General features: G+C 36.2%; 1 pseudogene; it reads right to left on the minus strand.

Moving 5' to 3' along the window:
- The window catches only part of LOC107739782 (nephrin-like), an 81,170-nt pseudogene that overhangs the window by 47,111 nt on the left and 21,878 nt on the right, over window positions 1-12,181 (minus strand).

The following is a 12,181-nucleotide window of genomic DNA, read 5'->3' on the forward strand; positions in this document are numbered from 1 at the left end:
AAAACTAATGCAATACAGAAATTGCAAAGTTAAGACATGACCATTGGACAGCAAAATGCTCATTGGGTCAGCGGGGTCAGAAAAAAACAGGTGGAGAAGAATGTTAACTGCAAAAGATTTAAGAATTAATGTGAAGAAAGAATTAGGTAACCATCAGAAACCATTTAGTCTCCAGCGCCACCATTTTCCAGAACTGCAACCTTCCTGGAGTCTCCAGAACTATAAGGTGTCAGGTTCTCAGAGACTTGGCTTGTGTAAAAAATCCTAAAAAATTACACTCACTTAAAAAGAATAACATGCTGAAGTGTTGTGAAATACATGAAGACTAATTTTTATAGGCTTTATGGACAGATAAGTTGAGAGTGACTCTTGAAGGACCAGCACCACATCCTCTTGTACCACTTTTTGAAGAATTTCAAAAAGTGTGTGTGTGTGATCACTAACAACTCTTAAAAAACATAACCATAGTTTATTGTATTGTTAACAATTCTTATCTCATATTAGCCACCACTACTTATCTAATAAAGGACTTATTCAAAACTGAAGATGGCTTTTTACACAATTTAAAGGAGATCCTATATTAAGTTTTATTTATCAGTCAGCCATTAAAAACAGAAGCTATGGAAGAGTATGTTAGAGTACTATGTGGAAGAATTTCCACACCCTCAATATTGGCTCTAAAGTTAGGTTGAATACCTCAGAGATGGTAACATCCGTTCTGTTGACATGGTTAGACAGACAGACAGACAGACGATATTGGATAGACATGGTTAGACAGACAGACAGACAGACAGACAGACAGATAGACAGATAGATAGAGATGTCAGGACTGACACATTTGATCAAAGTAAACTGAGAGTCTCCGCTGTGAGTCTGTCTGCGGGACACTTCATGAATTGAAAAGCAGATTCGGTGGCCTAGACCTCACTTGCAAATGATTTAAAGCTTGACATCTTCGCTCTGTCTCTAGCTTTCAGCTTACCCCTAGGCTTGCTGAGTTTAGTCATTCACAAGGGCAGTCCACTTAACATTACCCCAGAGCCACTCTCAAGAGTGTCTTTAAGAAATGTTGAATGGCCTTTATAAAAAGCACTGCTTTTGTTCATTCTGTGCTCTCAGCATAGTCTCTTTGTGAACATATACACGCTGTTATCTTGAGTTAGTCCTCCAACACAGTCTCAGCAGAATTTTCTGTGGCACTGAAGCTTTGCATCACATTTATTAAGCTGTTTGAGATGCCAATGCTTCATAATTTCTGAGGTTGATAAAATTTAAAGAATATAACAACCACTGGTACACCTGCCAGATTCCACCTAGCTTCAAATTACTTTAGCAACCTACGTTCCACTGTGACCTTAAGTTGGCATTACATTCATGGTAATTGGCCTGCAAAGCATTTTGGTAAACAGCTCTCGTATGGTTGAATGATGCAGCCCATACTTTTTCATCTAACAGCTACTGTACCTGCTTAACATAACATTTGGACCAATTTATAGTGGCACGTTCCATGAATGCAGTACATTTTGGTGTCCCGTGACTTTTTAGAGGCACAAGTTCCATGTTTTTTGGTTTGTGAACTATCACATATGCTAGATAAACTATAAAATTATCCTAATATCCCCTACCCAAAAAGTAATGATTTTCGGCTTATCCCACCTTGGAGGTCTTAAACAAAAAAAATATAATTAATTAATGTGTTCAATGCATTCGTCAACTTTTTACAATAAGTTTCCTTTTGTTTCCATTAGTTAACTATATTACTTAACATTAACTACCAATGAAAAATAATTCTAAAGAATTTATTAATCTTAGTTCATTTTAATTTCAACATTTACCAATACATTCTTAAAATCAAAAGTTGTATCTTTAGTATTACTTAATGGACCTGATTTAACAAGAACTAATAAAGAACAGTTATATTTGTATTAAATGTTAGCAAAAATCAATAAATAATGCAAAAAATGTACTGCTAATAGTTAGTTAATAGTTAATGCATTAACTCATGGGACCTTTTTGTAAAGTTTTATTAATCAAATTTTTTATAATTTGTGGCAGATAAAAGTTTAATCAATAAATATAAACTAAAAAAATCAAGGTCTTTTTTGTATCCTCCAAGTAAAGGAAGAGGCCAAGTAATTATTCCCGGAAAAAGAAAAGGGCAACCGAGGATGAATTTCTCTCACCTTAGTCCAATGCAGAGTGGCTAGTGGGTTGCCCCCGTACGACATGCACACCAACCTGAGAAAGGAACCAGCTTTGACCTCTTCATTTTCTAATCCCATGATCACCGGAGCCTGCGGGGGAACTGAACGAAGTGAATGAAGGGTTACGACATCAATAGACGGAAGTTTGAATCATTCGTATTGTCTTTTCATGTTAGAGCCAGTCATGAAAGATGAAGTGGAGGAAGAAGAAAGAGCAAGGTAGAAAAACGACCACAAGTTTGAGCATCACAGCATCAGGAAGAGCATGACTCTATTTTAGTCCCGTACAACATTATTAAAAATCGAGGACATTTAACACCAGTGCAGCGGGAAGACATCGCTTGTCCCTTTGATGAAACCATTAAGTATAAAGAGCGACCCACACACTGGCACCAGTCCATAAACCAAAATAACAGATGTTTAAACCGTAATAAGGCAATGTGGAACATGAATAAATTACAGTGGGGCTCCTGAATAATACATTTGCCATAAAATAAATTATGGGGCTGGGCCGCTCTTTGTTATTGCCCCAATCAGTTTGGAAGCGGGCGCGATGGACGGATGAGAGTCTGCCATGACAAAGTGCTGTCTTGCTCACAATCTGCTGCAGATGAAAATGGGCAGTGGAAAGTTGGATTTGATGGGCCAGGGAATCTTTGCGTTTACTCACAAAAAATTAGCATTTTCTAGCAAAAGTATCGCACTCTCCTGAGACATTTTGCATTGTCTTTCAAAACATTTGCATTTTCTAGCAAAAGTACTGCATTCTCCAAAGAAACTTTGCCTTGTCTCTCAAAAAATGTGCACTCGCTAGCAAAAATACTTAATTCTTCTGAGAAACTTTGCATTGTCTCTCAAAACATTTGCTTTCTCTCACAAAAGTATTGCGATCTCCCGAGAAAGTTTGCTTTCTCTAGCAAAACATTTTATGTTTACTCACAAAAATATTGCATTCTCCCAAGAAACGATGTGTTTGCTCGCAAAACATTTGCGTTCTCTCTAAAAAAATCTCGTAAACCATTTGTGCTTGTCCGAGAAACTTTTTTTTTTCATTTACAATTTTTACCATGTCCCTTTAGGGGCTCCATATAAGAATTCCATCTGATCCAACCCTTAAAATTAAAGTTTATTGGTGTAACCTAATGTATTTAGATTACTTGAATAACAGTCATACAAAAAACATTTTTCACAATACCATGTGAATAAAATCCACATTTTTTTCTCTTCGAATATCCTGTTTCACTAGTAAATAAGTCACATTGTGGAAGTAAAATGGCAGACAGTGCTACATGCTGCCTTTAGTGGTTTAGGGTGTACCCCTGGTACTTGGTAAGTGTTATCGTCTCAGAGTGAAGGGCAAATTTCTTTTCATAGTGAAAGGAACAAGAGTATTATTTGACAGGAAAAGGCCCAACTAACTACGAGTTACATAGCTGTGGCCATGAACTCAGAACTGTGTGAGAAAATCTATGATTTAAATTCAAAATCATGGTGATTTTCATTATTTACAGTATGTGCTCCATTTAATTAAACACTGATCACAGATCACCATTAACTGTACCTGGCCTCCAAGATTTGATTGGTCAGCAATACCTTATTCAAGAGCGCAGCAAAAGTGGAATGCAGAAGATTAAAAAAAAAAAAAAACTTCACATGGATTTCAGGATTCGGCCATAGACTAAACATTTACGAGGCTGCAAAATTTGGGACAGTCTAGGTAATTATGATGCATGTGAATTTTTATTCATATTATCATCATATCTCAATCATATTAAGATTTTAATAAAGAAAACATGTGGTTTTACAGTATATCACTACTGAAATAGGATACTACTACAGAAGACTCTACAATTGAAGGAATCAATTCCATTGTCATTTCACACATCATTCCAACTGGTATGAACTTTTTTCTTAAATAGTCATAGTACAATAATAAAACAACACAAATATTAAAAAATATTACATAAAAACCGTATAAATCACTCGTTTTTCTAAAGTAAAACTGTCCAACAGTGACACCAGCAGGTAAAGTAACAATAGGAGTCCGGGAATTTCTTGCCTCCCCTGAGCCCACTGAGTTTTAACAGACCCCCTAAAACATGCCGTGAGTTTGGAGTAATTGAAAATGAATGGGGGAAAAGTCAAGTGAGAGGAGGCAATGCCTCCATCGTGATATGATTGGATATGACTGGTTATGATTGGTTCATGCGATAAATTCCGCCTCTTGTGTCTGTGAAATAGGATACTACTACAGAAGACTCTACAATTGAAGGAATCAATTCCATTGTCATTTCACACATCATTCCAACTGGTATGAACTTTTTTCTTTTGTATGACACAAAAGAAGACGTTACGCAGAATGTCCAGGCTGCTCATTTGCATAAAATAAAAGTGAATGGAGGCTTACTTAGGCTTTCAAGTTCCAAAATTGAAAAAGACTATAAAGTGACACTTTAGGGCTATATTTCAAGTCTTCGCAAGACACATGACAGGAAAGTACTATATGGAAATTTAAGTCATAACTCTCATAAAATCTTTCCCCTCTGCTGTAGCTCTCAAATCTTACAATGATATATATATATATATCATTGTAAGATTTGAGAGCTACAGCAGAGGGGAAAGATTTATTGGTTCATGCGATAAATTCCGCCTCTTGTGTCTGAATGAACAATAATGGGAAGACTAATAAAAAAGTAAACAAATCACACACTTATATATCACCACTTTGTCAAGTCAAAATCAAGCTTCAATAGCCTGAAAAAAATGATCTGTGGGTTTTTTTTAGTGAGCAATCAACGGGTTGAAATTAAAGATACATCTCCACGTCAGTGACCTTACCGAGCTCGGATGACCGATGACCCGAAAATAAGTTTATTATTAAAAAGAACAGCTGAACATCAGTTCATAAATAAAATATATAAATCTTTGAATAAAATACATTGTTTACAATATAAGAAACAATACATTTCTTACTGCCTTGAGTTATTATTTTGGAATAAATGTAAAATGCTTCAAAACAATGATGAGATTTATATTTGGCTTTGATAAATAGAATAGCTTATTAATTACATTGTTAATGTAAAAATACAATATAGATTTTTATTCTGGTTGCGTAAGTAATGTTTACTTAACCAAGAAAATTTGACTGGGACATCATTTGTGACTGGAAAAAATGTGAGGACATGGCCTCCTCATTTTAGAACACCACTGCATGCCACTGATATATAAAATTCATACTCACCTATAAATAATGTTTCATTTAAAATAATATTTTGAATTGAACACAATCATGAAAGAGATTTGGGAGCTACGCTGGGGGAAAAATAGCCTGGACCTTCTGCTATGTTTCATGGTCTTCTGCTGTGTTTCATGGAAGAAATGAAAACATACAGGTTTGGAAGGACATGAAGGTGGATAAATGAGAGATTTGACATTTTTGGGATAACTGTTCCTTGAAATATTGCTTGAATACCCAAAGGCCTATTGTCCAATCACATCACCGCTGTCCCTCACTAGACGTGTTGGTGAAATAAAAATGAAAAATTGAAAGAAAAAACAAGAAAAGTTTTTCAAAAGGTCAAACTCTTCCAACATTTTTGTCTTTGCCTTTGTATACACTATATAAAACATGACCTTAGAAGACAAATTGTGAAGGACATAGAATAAAAGTTAAAGTGGTGACAAGAATTCAACTGCAAAGAACCTTCTATACCTTCATTGTTCGCACACAGACTTACACGACTTCAGCATGAGTGTTCAGAAGTTTATCCTGTGAGCCTGACATTGTGAAAGAATCGGTTTCCGTCAGCTCTTCTCCATCTGAGAAAGAAAAAAGAAGACGAGAGAAAAAAAAAAAACACAGCACAGAAGTTATAGAGTTAGTAGGCTGCCTCGGGGTACTTCTTGCCAAGGGATGGCATGACACAAACTTAGTAAATGAATCATGAAGTCTCTTGGTTTGAGTTTACAGCCACTGCTTTGAAAGCTCCCAGCGAGCGTTTTCATCTTTTATTGGTGTTGTGTATCTACAGTGTAATTCTCTCATAAGAGCCCCACTTGATGGACGTAATAAAGAGTTGGGCTCTTAAGCGACGGCGTACCTCTGAACATGGTGATTTCTGCGGGAGGTTTTGCATCAGGAGCGATGCAGGTCACCGTGTATTCGTCTCCCTCCACCCACGGCTCATCAGACTCCAGCTGGATGTACGGCTGTGAGGGCGGGACTTAGACAAGAGAGAGAGTGTGGAGAAGGTGAGGAGAGATTAACCGGCAGGGGATTGTCACAATATATTATTTTATTGCAAGCTGTGAACTCATTTGGTGTCTGGTTGAAGAGATATTTCAGAGCTTTAAAACACACACACACACACACACGCACACGCACACAGACACGAGCACACATGTACACTTGTGTTTCTGAGCTTCGGAGCGAGGTACTTTGCAGACAAAATTGATGAAATGGCCACACAAGTCAGCTAAATTCGAAGGGTTTTGGCTCTATAGTGGAACATTATTGGGGTCGGTACATTCAGCACATTGATTCGTATGTGAAAAAATATTAAAAATAATGTGATTAAAAAACAATTATTCTTGATCCCTAACCTGTACATAAATTTAATAATAAAAAATGTATGGATAAATCAATACTTTATTTAAATGAATACTTTTATTCTGCAAGCATGCGTTAAATTGATCAAAAGTGGCAGTAAAGACATGCGTAATGTTACAAAAGATATACATTTCAAATAAATGCTGTTCTTTTGAACTTTCCATTAGCTTCTTTAGCACGAAATATCACGGCATATCAGAAAGATTTATGAAGCATAATGAATAAATTACATTTTAAAATATATTACAATAGAAAACACATATTTTCATTTATAATAATATTTTAACATAATTTCTGGAATTTTGATCAAATAAATGCAGCTTTGGTGAGCATAAAAGACATATTTCAAAAATAAATTTAAAAAATCACTTTGATCTATCACAATAATAATATGAAGTCTATTAAAGAAAATTAAATTTATTTGGGGTCTTTTATGGGCAAATATTAATGTACGCAATTAATTGTAATAAGTCCATCTCGTGTAACAAATTTAATAATTGTGTTCTACCTAATTGTGTACATATCTATCAATATTTCCCATCAATTTTGGATAATGAATTCTGAAGGATGTCGTTTCTTCAGAAGAACTATTTTACATCCAAATAAATAAATAAATAAAAATAAATAAATTCAACATAACATTCAACATCGTTTTTTTTTGTTTTTTTTTTTACAGATCTTCCAAATACTGCAAAACGAAATACGCTCAAATTCCCTTTAGGGGAAAATGAAACTAGTGATGCTTAGTAAAGTTGACTCTGCACATTAAACCGGGATTGGAGAAATTCAATCAGAAAAAACATTACATATTTCATCTGTATGGGTAAGTCAGCATTTGGTTTACACCGTGTCCTGACCAAAGCAATAAACGCTATTTCATTAATGTTAAGCGCATTCACACTGACAGCGCTTTGCAGCAACAAAGCGATCAGAAGTCATTCATTTTCCATGAGGGCTGGCGATCTGAGGCCGCATTAGCCAGAGAGATGAAGTTAAGCAAAGTTCAACAATGCAAATGCACAATGACACAACGCAGCGAATGCCAGTGGGAGCGCAGATACGTTCTGAGTGGTTTTTAGCATGTTGCTATGTGGCTGCTAACGCATTATAGCCAAGTCAAGAGCCTACTTTCAAGTCTTTATTCTCTGATACTCTCTACATACGGCTTTTGTCCATCCTTCCATGTAAATCTGACAGATTTAGACCCGTTTTATCATCTGCAAGGAAAAAAATGCAAGTCTGAGGGCTTCGAAAAGTAATAACTTCCCACTTTTCAGTGTTCCATTTTTTGAGTTATCATTCATATCAGTATGCCCAGCTTACAGTCAACTATATAAATACATATATTTTGCTTTCCATAAAAATATTAAGCAGCACACATGCTTTTAACATTGATTATGATAAGAAATGTTTCTTGAGCAGCAAATCAGCATATTAGAATGATTTCTGAAGGATCATGTGACACTGAAGACTGGAGTAATGGTGCTGAAAATTCAGCTTTGCATCACAGGAATAAATTAAATTTTAAAATGTAAAAAAACTGTTAATAATATTTCTATTTTTACTGTATTTGTATCAAATAAATGCAGCCTTGGTCAGTATGAGAAACTTCTTTTAAAAACAAATAAAGCAAACAACTATAATTTTGCAGTTTGCTCTATGCAAATTAATCATATTCATTATTATTCATTGGATACAATGCATGAAGCCTTTGCCATCTTTCCGGTTTTATGTACTGCTTACTCTGTTATTTGTTATGGCTATTTTTCACTGATTTCTTTTTTTTTAACTCACATGACTACTTTATAACTGGACTGAGATGTATATGCTTCCCAGGTGCACTTAAAATAGACAATAAAAACAGATATTATGGATCCAATTTATCGTAATTGTTTAAATGGGTCCTATTATGCTCTTTTACAAAGTCTCGATTTTGTTTTGGGGGTGTACTAGAACATGCTCTCATGCTTGGTGGTTCGAAAAACGCATTATTTTTCACATAATTTACATTATTAAAATACCTTTCTACCCAGGCTGGCACAAACGGCTCGATTAGTTCTGGGTTTTAATGAAGGCCCGCCTTTCGAAAAAAACGAAATGTGTTGTGATTGGTTAGCTGTCCCAGCTGTGATTGGCGAACAGCTTAGACGGCGTTTCAGTACTGCTGACTAAAATTAAAAAAGTGAAAAAGCATAATAGGACCCCTTTAATGTTTTGAAACGGATAGGAAAACAATACATTTTAGTTGTCTGAAATAGTCCTGCATTGTGTTGTCTGCAGTGGTTCTATGGATCTTTATATGCTATATGACAACTTGGGGCCATTTTCCCATAAGATTTAACTTCGGGCCACACAAACTTGGTTGCTTTCTATCAGAGCACTTTCTCTTTCCCCGGCCTCAGCACGACACTGCAGAAGCGCACCATCTCATTATCAATTGAAACGCCTGTGTGAATCACAGACGGATGATGAAGCGCGGCCCCTGCGCTGTCGACAAGCCTGTGGAAATGCACTAAATGCTAATCTAGCATAGCGCTCTGCTTATAGGGAAAAAAGAAAAAGCGCAGCAGCAACAGTGCTGCAAATCACCTCCAGCAGAAGAGACGCGCACGCAGCCGATCAAAGCGCTCCCTCTCACCTCTCTGCTGTGCAACTTTCCCTTGCATCGCTCGGGGCAACAGAGCTCTTCCCGGTACTTTTGACGAGAGAGAGTGAAAATCAGTTTTTGTGCTCTGTTCAAACGAATCGAACTCAAATGTGCCACTGTCCAAGTTTACCCTGGTAGCAGAGTTTACCCACTGTGAGCTCGATATTGGATGGAAAAGTGTGAAACGGGATCATTTTTGGTTGTACAATGTATAAGGAAAATCATAAAATCCTGCTTATGAGCTCAGGAAGCGCTTTAGCATTTAAAAACCTAGACGGTGTAAAACCAAAAAGCTGAACTATTAAAAGGGAAAAATGCAAGTCTGACACAACAGTTAAAATATGGACCAAAAGAAAGAACACGTCCTGAGTGAACGGTGCATTAAACTCTTAACTTGCACAAGTCTGACAGCTTTCTGTGTAATAGTCTGAACACCAACAGCTGAACAGATTTTCAACAGATGAAAATAGCATTATGATTAAACAATTAAAATTTCAATTAACCATGCATTTTTTTTTAATATGTACTTGATACTTATCGTTTATACGCACTTGAGAGAACTTATTGTTTTTGTTTCTCTATAAAATGAAATAATAATGTAAATGGAAAAAAAAAACATTTATATGTATAAATATAAAAAACATAAAAATGTATATATAAAAAAATCACACGCATAAATGAAAAATGAACTATTCACTGCAATAGCATATTATAAAAAATTAGAAAATATTTAGAAAAGACAATTAATTGTCAAATATTTATATGCATAAATGTATAAATATGCACTACAAGAAATAGCATATTATAAAAATATAAAATTATAAAAAAAATACACCTTCTATTTACATTTTTTTAATATGTTTTTCCATATTTTTCTAATAAATAAATAAATAAAAGAAAAGTCACAGTCACTTTAAGTTGCGGTCAAATAAGATAATTTGTGATAAGCATAAACTAATGCTCATTTTTGGCTTGGTGCTTGATATATAGCAAAGCTTCCTACATCAACACTAGCAAAAAACAATAGCAATGCCAAGACAGCCTGTAAAAACAAAGGTGTTTCATCACAGTGAGGTCATACTGTTTACCCTTCTCAGCCACATAACATTACTTCATAAATGCAAAGGTAAATAACATAATTTGTGATAATTACTACTTTTGTGGTTTCCTTCAAAGCATAAGACATTCTGTGGAACATTCTCAAATTATGCTGGATGACATGATCATCAGTTTTTTCTTAAAGGGGCAAAGTTACATAACCAATACAATATCAAATCCTTAATTTCACTACAGAAAAAAACCCTAACAAATAAACTGAAGAAATAGCTAGTGAGGATTGGCACATGGTAATGAGCCTCAGTGGTGTTGTTCAGGTTGCCAGTTGCTCCCTGGTGTTTGTAGGCACTAGGGGGCGTTATTGCTGTGTGCAGCTCGGCGGTGAGGAGCGAGGGGCTTCACACCGAGACAGATGGGGCAAGGCTTGGGCTTCAAACTGATTTAAAGGAAGCAATTGGAGCTGTGTGGACACTGATGGCTGAGGAGAGCACTGCAGAGGAGCCCGCTTAGGTAATGAGATGCATTTGTTTTCTCTTCTCCTGTGCTCTCCCTCTCTTTTTAACTGCTCACAATTTCCTCTCGCTGTCTCTCTTTCTCACCCTCACGCCATCACCCCCTCGCTCTCTCTCATTCTCTGCAGATGAAGCCAGGCTCATCACTGGTTGTTCTAGAGAAGACATTGTTCAGGTACATAGATTTCCCAGTAAAGACTGATGGTGTGCTCACAGAGCAGGCAAGCAGGTAGAGCGATTCTCTCTCTCTCTCTCTCTCTCCACTCTATGCGTGTCTTTCACTCATTCTCGCTCACTCAACTTTTGGCTCAGTGCTCAATATATAGCACAGCTAAAAAGGCCAAAAGGTGCTTCCTACAACAACAACAACAACAACAGTAAAAAAAAAACAATAGCAATGCCAAGGTAGGCTGTAAAAACAAAGGTGTTTCATCACAGTGATGTCAGATTTACAATCTAATAGATCTACTGTTTCTTGACCTAAACTACTGGTGCCAATATAATTGCCCTTCTCAGTCACCTAAGAGACTATACAGACTAGGACAGTGAAAAGTGATTATAAACCGATTAAATACAGTAAAAAACTGCACTGATCATTTGAAGTATTACCAGATATTGAGGATCCAAATCCGATATAGTGCGTATACTATTCTGTGTTATTGTTAAGCCCCATGAAAGGCACAGAAACATTATAAAGCACCATAACGTTTTCGTGCACTATATTTCAAGTGTTCTGAAGCCGTTCCATAGTTTAATGTGAAGTATACAGTAGATGAATATTTAAGTCAAGTTCCCCCCGCTGCGTCTGTCTGTAATCCTCCATTCAGCATTCAAACTGTGTGTCACGTTCGGTTGCTACAGTCAAAACGATGAAACTCTCTTCAAGAGCGCACAGTAACTGAGATTTAAAATGGTTAAAAGAAAATGCTCAATAAAATATCGCTCAGATATAATACACTACGTAGCAATATCTCTTCACTTTTTTATGCGGAGCACTGCGCGCAGTGACTCTGTGTTGCTTCAAGCGCATCATTCTGCACAAGGGATTCGAATAAACGCTTATTTGTGCCGCTGTATACTGGAGCAATACCCTTTCGTATTATACTTTTGCGCAATGAAAGATTATCAATAGTCTTTTTTGTTCTGTTCTATC

This window comes from Sinocyclocheilus rhinocerous, unplaced genomic scaffold, assembly GCF_001515625.1.
Source record: "Sinocyclocheilus rhinocerous isolate Xijiao unplaced genomic scaffold, SAMN03320098_v1.1 scaffold2120, whole genome shotgun sequence".
Taxonomy (NCBI): domain Eukaryota; kingdom Metazoa; phylum Chordata; class Actinopteri; order Cypriniformes; family Cyprinidae; genus Sinocyclocheilus; species Sinocyclocheilus rhinocerous.